This window comes from Oratosquilla oratoria, chromosome 6, assembly GCF_046742065.1.
Source record: "Oratosquilla oratoria isolate Oo_2021 chromosome 6, ASM4674206v1, whole genome shotgun sequence".
NCBI lineage: Eukaryota > Metazoa > Arthropoda > Malacostraca > Stomatopoda > Squillidae > Oratosquilla > Oratosquilla oratoria.
Window position 1 is genome coordinate 73977142 of NC_134782.1, and position 8222 is coordinate 73985363.

At 40.5% G+C, this 8222-nt stretch overlaps 1 protein-coding gene across 3 annotated transcripts in view; it reads left to right on the forward strand.

The window, feature by feature from the left end:
* Positions 1-8222, forward strand: part of PheRS-m (Phenylalanyl-tRNA synthetase, mitochondrial) — a 66294-nt gene that overhangs the window by 57544 nt on the left and 528 nt on the right. The gene's annotated exons all lie outside the window — the stretch shown is intronic.

An 8222-nucleotide genomic window follows, 5' to 3' on the forward strand; every position in this document is an offset into this window, starting at 1 on the left:
ATGAGAGCGTGTAGTGTTACTGTTGGATAGTGTAATGCTGTTGAGTGTTTTGTACAATTTGCTGGTGTTTGTTTTGTGATCAAGTGTATTGATAAAGTTTTGCCAATTTTGTGTTTTTTGTTCATGTATTTTATTGGCAATCACAGTGTTTAGTGTTTGTATTTGGTCTGCTATGTTTTGAGGGATAGGTGTGGGGGTACCGTGTTTAAGTGTGTCACGTTGTCTGATGAGGCTTTGGATTTCTGGTGTGAAGTTGGGGTTGTGTGATTTTCTGTTGCCTCTAGGGATGTATCTCTTGTCTGCATTTTGTATGATTGTATTAAAAGTGTGCACAGCATTGTTTATGTTTGTGATTGGTGTACTGTTAAGTGTTTCAAAATGTTGTTCTGTCTCTTCAGTAAAAGCTTCCCAGTTAGCTCTCTTGTAATTGGTGTATGTGGGTCTGTGGCCAACTGGGGTGCATCTTGTTTTGGTGGTGATGATGATTGGAAGGTGGTCAGAGCCAAGGGTTCCGACCACTCTCCATGATGTTGTTGGGGTTAGGCAGGGGAAGCAAAAGGTGATATCAGGAGAGGAGGGAGTGTAGAGGGCTTGGTGTGGGATATGTGTATGATTATGTGTGTTGTTCATGATAGTCAATGAGTCAAACTGAGTCTGTATATCAAGCCCTCTGTCTGTGTCAGGGTTGTCGACATACCAGGCAGACGACTTGGCGTTGAAGTCTCCACCCATGATCAGGTTGGGGATTGAGGCTAGTTGGCTAAAATGAGGCCTGAAGGTGTCTGGAACTGTGGGGGATGTGGCACCGATCCCCAAGAAGGGAAGTTGAAAATAGAGGTTAAGTGGAGTGGGAAGAAAAGGATGGGAGGCAGAGAAATGCTGAAAGTGAGCAAGTCAAATTGTACAAAGATGATATGTGGGATGAATAGGATGGGAGGGAACAGGAGAGGCAATGAATGGTAGGATGAAGAGGTGAGGGCATTAGTGGCAGAAGAGAAGTGAGCATATAAAGATTGGTTGTAAAGAAGAAATTAGGAAGTATATGAAAAGTCCCCATCTGGAACATTGGCTACATGTTATTGTACAGTAAAATTGCTCTGTAGCATACAGCTGATCTTTAGGGGTTAATATGGGGCATGCCTATGGACCAGAGCCACACATCATTTTGTATGTGATAAAGGAATCATATAGTCATAGAAAAATAATGCTACTTTATTGTACTGTGACTGTTTCTCCATTATGCCATCCCCTACTCGTAATACTGTCTTGTACCACTTCTATGAATATATATTTCCATTTTCACCTCTATTCCACCCCACCCCCCATGGTAAGGGGAAAGAGAGAATACTGCCGAGTTTTCCCACTTGGGCCATAACAGGTGGCTAAAATGGGACAGAGTAATGGGACTAGGCATCCTGCTCTTTTTACCCCTGATGGATATATTCCTATGAGAAGTCAAGCCATAAGAGGGTCTGGGAAGAGTTTTACAACCATAACCCTAAGGTTTGGGTCTTTTAATGTATGTGGGTGTGGTACAGATGAGAGTAAAAGGAAGAGATAGGCAGTATGTTTGTGAGAAGATGTATGTGTTGGCATTAAGTAAAACCAAGTTGAAAGGGAGGGGTGAGTTTGAGTTTAGGAATGTAGTGGTGAGGGTGTTGGAAGTGAGGAGAGGACGAGGGAGAGAAGGGGTGGCTATACTAGTAAGTGAAGAGATAGAGAAGCATGTGATGGAGTGGAGAGAGGATTCTTCAAGGTTAATGTGGATGAAGGCGATGTGGGTCTTTGTAAGCACATATGGGCATTGTAATGAAAAGAGTGTAGAGGAAAGGGAGACATTTTTAATAGAGTTAAATGAGTGCATAGAGAGTTTTGGGAGAAATGTTAATGTAGAGGTATTGGGAGATCTAAATACTTGTCGGGGATGAACCGATAGACAGAGTGGTTGGGAAGTTTGGAGTGTCAGGTAAAAATCATAGTGGAGAGTTAATGATGGAGACGTGTTTAGAAAGAGAGTTGATGATAGCTAACATAGTGTTTGGGAATAAATCAAGCATGAGTACACATGAGAGAGGGTGGTGGATGGGAGGGTGGTAGATAAGGCTTTAATGGACTATGTAGTGGTATCCAAGAAAAGAGTAGGAAGAGTTCTAGATGTCCAAGTTCTTTGGGGAGAAAGTAGGGAGTATCAGATAATTTTTGGTGGAAGGTAAGTTGAGAGTGGAGGGTAGATGGAGAAAGAGGAAAAGGACAGAAGGAAAGGAGGTGCTTAGAGCAAACTGTTTAAATGAGAAGGAAAAGGAGCAGGAGTACAAGGAGAAGCTGAGAGAAGTGTGGGAGGTGGTGAAGGATAGAGTAGAGGTAGGAATGGAGTGTTTCAAGGAGGGAGTGACACAGTGTACAAAGATGGTATGTGAAACAAAGAGGATGGGCAGGAATAGAAGGAAAGGTAGTGAGTGGTGGGATGATGAAGTGAAGAAGGTTGTAGAAGAGAAGAAGCAAGCATTCATGGACTGGTTGCAAAGCAGGATGAGAGAAACGCATGAAGGGTACAAAGAAAAAAGTAGAGAAGCAAAACATAAGATAAAGGAGGCAAAAAGGAGAGTAGATGTAAAATGGGGGAGGAGTATGATCAAATTTTAAAAGTAATAAAAAGGTGTTTTTGAACGAAGTTAAGAGAAGATAGGGAGGTGAATCAAGTAAAGAAGAAAAAGTAAAAGGCACAGATGGAGAGGAGACAATAAGGGGAAGATGCACAGAATATTTTGTGGAGCTGTTAAATGTGGAGGAGGATAGTGTGGTAGCAGTGGGAGGTGTCGAGAAAATAACAGTGATGGGTGAGAAAAATGGAGGAGAAATAAGAAAAAATGAGGTGCAAGTAGTTACTAAAGGATGAGAGCAGGTAAAGCACCTGGGATAGATTGGTATCATGCAGAGTTTGAAGAAGAGAGGTACAGTAAAAAGCACCTGGGATAGTTGGTTATCATGCAGAGTATCTTAAGAAGAGAGGTACAGTAATAGTGGATCAGCTAGTGAGGTTTAATGTGTCAAAGGGAGGGTAGAATGCAGGACTGGAGGAGTGCCTGTATAGTTCCACTTTACAAAGGAAAAAGGGACAAATGTGAGTGTAGTAGTTTTAGAGGGATCATTTTGTTGAGTGTAGTGGGGAAGGTTTATGGGAGAGTTTTGATTGAGGAATAAGACAGCAACAGAGGGAGTAATTGGTGAGGAACAGTGTAGGTTTAGGAAAGTTAGGGGTTGCATGGATCAGAATTTTATAGTAAGACAGATATATGAGAAACCTTTAGAAAAAGTTAAGGATGTTTTTTGGGCCTTTATGGATTTGGAAAAGGCTTATGATAGGGTAGATAGGAAGGCATTGTGGGATGGGGGGAAAACTGTTAAGGGTAGTCAAGATTTTTTATGAGAGTAGTAGAGCCTGTGTTATAATTGGAAATGGAGAGAGTGAGTGGGGATGTGTCATGTCGCCATGGCTGTTCAATGTCTATATGGATGGTGTGGTGCATGAGGTAAATGTCAGGGTAATGAGCAGGGGATTGGAAATACCTGTAGTTAAAGAAAATGGAGAAAAGTGGGAGATGTGCCAGTTGTTGTTTGCTGATGACACTAAACTTGTGGTAGGGTCAGAGGGGGAATTAAAGGAGTTAGGTATGTGATAGGAGAAAGTTCAGTGTAAATGTGGATAAAAGATGATGAAATGTACAAAGGGAGAGGATTGCAGTGAGTTGGAAGTCTTTATGGAGAGAGGCTGGAGGAAGTGGATAGCTTTAGGTATTTAGGGTTGCATGTGGCTGCAAAGGGAAGAGTGGAGGTGGAGGTAGATTATGAAAAAGAAGTAAATGCCTTGGGGGATTTAAGTGTCATGAGAAATAAGAATTTGGAAATGGATGATTGTCCTGACAACATTATAAATGGCAGATACTTTGAATTTAAGAGAGACAGGGAGGAAAATTTTGAATGTGTTCGAGATGAAATGTCTGCGAAGTATGGTAGGGTTACAAGATTGAATAAAGTGAGAAACAAGAAAATGAGGAGGAAATCTGGGGTGGAAAAGGAGATGGCAGATAGGGCTGATGAAAGAGTATTGGATTGGTTTGGACACATGGAAAAAATGAGTGAAGATTAGTAAAAGAGGTGTGGAAGGCAAAGATGGAGGGAGTGAACTTGAGGGAACAACTGAGGATGAGATGAGTGGATGGAGGGCATGAGTGTGAGGGGAATATCTGTTGAACAAGGAAGGGAGAAAGCAGGAGATAGGGTTGAATAGAGAATGGTTGTATATAGATGATACTGTGATGCAAGGAAGGGAGGAGTTAAGGAGTGGTTATGTGTGAATGATATTTTGATGCAGCCTGAAGAGATTTCTCCCATTCTTCTCTCTGTATGAGAGGACGGAGAGGGGGTTGGTGATTAAATGAAACAGCCTTGCTGTGGATGTGCTGTATCTTGCTGCATTGCTTCTGCCCCAGGGCCGTAGGCAGGATAAAAGATGACCCATCATCCATAAGAAGCTAAGATGAGAGGGCAGAAAGGGTGGTGGATTGGAGTAGAATGGGTGGGAGTAGGTACACCCACTCCTCGTTTAACGACCTACTCGGTTAACGACAACTCGGAGTAACGACGGGCTTTATGACAGACCAATATTCGTTTAACGTAAATCTCCCGAAGTTACGACGTCGTGTACGATAATTAAGTTGGCTGAGGCAAACTTGTATGATGTTATAAATGAACTTGTACGGTGGATATTAGCTGTGAGGTAAAGTGTTCTGAAGCTTAGGTCTACATTACCATCCTGCAAGCTGGAAAAACTACCTGGGGTACAATATATACCGGTAGTGGTAAATTTTTAGTTTCGACCAAGGGCGCAATATAGCAATAGAAAATTAATTATTAATTTTGTAAATTATAATATATCAACGTAATATGCAATTTTGTGAGCGGAAATAAAAAAAAAGGTGCTAAAACAAATTTCGTAAGTAACGAAGTCATGTCGGACGAATGGTACACCATGTTTGTTATGATAGATGCCGATGTCGAGGAAATGAAAGGATGATAAATTTGCCTAACCTAAACTAAACTAACCTAACCTGTGTTTGATAAATCATTACCTGCAAATTAAATGTCATCCGGCTCGTCCTCGTTGTCGTCGTTGTGAGACGTTGGCAGACAACAAGATGGCATCCTGATCCTATGCTACGACTTCGTTCATTAGCATATTACGTTGATACATTTTAATTTACAAAATTAATAATTAATTTTCTGTTGCTATATTGCGCCCATGGTCGAAACTAAAAAAATACCCCGGTATTTAATATGGAATGTCAGCATACGCGGATTTGGTCATATACGGTAATTTCGGGAACATAACCACCATAAATAAACAGTAAATAAAGCTTTAATGTACTGTATAAAAGAGGGAAATACACGAAAATAAAGATACATGTATTGCTGGACATTGTACATACAGTACATGTACGTATATGTATATACTTTCGCTTAACGACCAATTCGGTTAACGACGGCGCGCTGGTCCCAATTGTTGTCGTTAAACGAGGAGTGGTTAATGTACCTTTTGATTTTGGCTATCTCCCTGGTAAGGGGGAAAAGCCCTTGATATATAGATAAATATATATGAAAGAGCAGATGTGAGGTGGTGGTGTGCAATGGAGAATTTAAAAAGAAAAAATTATGTTTTAGAACGAAGTTTAACCTTTTGAATATGATGATGCCTATGTATGGATCATGAGCTGTGAATGGATGTGAGGATGCTGGTGTTGATTATATTTATTTTGTACTTGTAGCTGAGTGACCCCCATATTCTGTGAACAGGCTTGATCATGTTTTCTGTGACATTATATTCATTCAAGATGAAAGGGAATGAGTATAGGAGCAGTAACTTTATATTTTGTAATGCACTTATTGTGATCCAACATTGTACATCAGGCAACCTGATGTATTTATCTAGTTGTATCTTATAGCAAGGGGAGCTCTGCTCATGGTGTCCTGTCTTTGTATTTCGCAGTGTCTAGTTTGCTTTTAAATTCATGTATAGTTTTTGCACAAGCTATTGTTTCATCCAGTTTGTTCCAGACATCCACCACTCTGTGAAGGGAAGAATAAAAAATGTGGGCAAAATAAGGTAATAAGGGATAATGGTAGTGGTGGGTTGGAGGCAAGTTTAGTGGATAGCTTTAACTACTTTGGATCAATGTAGCAGGGCATGGAGGGATGGGAGTGAGGTGAAATATAGAGTAAGGGAAGGAAGTAAATGTCTCAAGGGAATGAGTGTCATGAGAAATATTACTGTATGAGGGAGTGGTTGTGGCCACTGCATTATAACATAGGTGGGGTGGAGGTGAACTACACTTAACCCTCGATTTAATGGACAAATGCATGCAGACCCTTGTCCGTTATTTGAAAATCGGGTCTGTCCGTTACCAATACTGTACTGGATACCTGACATAAGTCTGTTACGTAGAAAATTGTCCGTTAGGTTTTGGCGTGCACATACATATTAGATATGTAATAAAAAGCTACAGCACATATGTATAATGATGTACATTACATATAAAGAAGAAATTTAACCACACCGTTAGGTTTTGGCGTGCACATACGTTACTACCGGATACCTATCGGACAAATTTTCATTTTATGGACTTTGTCCAGTACTATTTGACCATTACTACCGGACACCTATCGGACAAATTTTCATTTTACAGACTTTGTCCGGTATTTGACTGTTACTACCTGACACCTATCAGACAAATTTTAATTTTACAGACTTCATCCAGAATTTCACTATAACTACCGGACAAATATTTTGTCCGCTAAATCGAAAGTTCGCAAATTCGAGGTCCGCTAAATCGAGGGTTGAGTGTATAGAGTAAGGGAAGCAAGTAAACATCATGGGAAAATGAAAAGTGTCATGAGAAGTTATCTGGGGAAGGATGCAATTAGTAAGCCTGTATGAAGAGGTGTTGTGCCAACAACTGTATGGGGCAGAGACTTGGAATTTAAGGGAGATAGAAAGGAGAAATTTAAATGTGTTGATACAAAGCCTTTGAAAAGCATGATGGATGTTATAAGGATAGATAGGGTGAGATATGAGGTGAGGAGAGCAGGGGTGGAACAGGAACTAGCAGATAGGGTAGACGAAAGAGTACAAGGATGATTTGCACACATGGAAAGAATGAACAAGGAAATACTAGCAAAAAGAATGTGGAAGGCAGAGGTGAATGGTGTGAATGTGATGGGAAGACCAAGAATGAAATAAGTGGATGAGGTGAAAGGGATTCTGAGCAAGAGTCTCTCTTGAGCAGGGAAAGAAGAAGACAAGAGACAGGTGTGAATGGAAGATGATTGTGCATGAAACATAAATTGATGTGCCCAAAAGGGATTTCTCCTTGTCTTTTCTATTTTTGCGTGAGGAGATGAGGAGGGTTGCTGTGTAAATGAAGTGGCTGGTCCTACCATGGATGTGCTGTCTTATTGCATTGCTTCTGACCAGGGTAGTAGGCAGGGAACAGGGATGACCCTTCATCCACAAGGAGTAAAGATAAAAGGGAAATGGGTGATGGATGGGAGTAGTATGGCTGGCTATCTCCCTTATAAGGGGGAAGAAGCCTATTGGTATATAGATGAATAATGTTTTTCCCTGTCATTCACCTCACATTTCTTCACCCACAGTTTCCTTTTACTTCTATTATCATCCTTATTTTATTTTCTGTTTTCTTTATTGTTACTCTCATGTTCCTCAAGAAAATTTATTTCCCCTTTCACCTCTTTTCTCGAAACTTCCTTACATTTTTCTCCTCTTCTTTTGCTGCTTCTGTTTTCCTACTGTTGCTCATGTTAACTGTAGTGCTGCTTCATCATATCTATCATTACTACAGAGTAACAGAATGCCTTTCTTAGTTTTCTCAAGCATTTTTTCAATTTTTTTATCTTGTCTCCATATCTCTTTCTCCCTCCCCCTTCCTCCTTTTCCTGCTATTCTTAAATCTTCCATGTACCACTCCTAAGACACCACCTCTTGTTTTCTTATTTCTGATTATTCATAAATAGTTACTAAATGGAGTGGAATGAGGGACTTTAGAGTAGGCCTGCTTTGATTCACACACCCCAAAAAATGCCATTGATGTATGCATATGTGTTTGTACCAAGGCACCCACACCAAAGGCTCCTTCCCTAATCTCTGATCC